Raw genomic sequence first — 663 nt, 5'->3', positions numbered from 1 at the left:
AAATAATAAAAAGAAAACACCAACCACTGAATGAACAATGAAAAAAAAAAAAACAAACAAACGTGACAAAAAAACTGAAATGGGAGCCTTGAAAAGGCAAGCGGCGGTCACTGCGTCAATGATCATCATTTATTATCACTATCTTCATCATCATCATCGTAACTATTCCCACCAATTTAGTCTGCGCAACTGTACAACATCAAACAACACACACATACACACACACACACATATATATATATATATATATATATATACATACATTTATATAAATATATAAGTATAGGCGTAACTCTCTGTATACCTGAAATTTTTCTTTCTCTCACCTTTAATTTGTGTCGCGACTATTCCTTTTCCCTTCCCTCCATTCGCCTCTCTATTTTGTTTCAAAACATTTTTCTTTTCTCTTTTTTTAAAAAAAAATCATCTTCCTTTTAATTGCCTCCGTTAACTTTCCGCCCCCTTTTTTTTTTCGTGTTATCTTATTAAAACACTCACCACTTTTGTGGAGGTAAAAAAAAGAAAGGAAGGAAAAGAAAAAAAATTTCGGACGATACCATCGTGGGCGGTAGACTTTTTTTTTTGCTGAAAGGAAGAAAATAACAAACCGCCATCGCATCGTGCACTCTTGTTAAAAATTTAATACTTATTATTCGATAATAA

The sequence above is a fragment of the Trypanosoma equiperdum genome (genome assembly GCF_001457755.1).
Source record: "Trypanosoma equiperdum strain OVI genome assembly, contig: ctg_1253, whole genome shotgun sequence".
Classification (NCBI taxonomy): domain Eukaryota; phylum Euglenozoa; class Kinetoplastea; order Trypanosomatida; family Trypanosomatidae; genus Trypanosoma; species Trypanosoma equiperdum.
The sequence above is the reverse complement of the archived record's forward strand: the minus strand, read 5'-3'. Positions refer to the sequence as shown.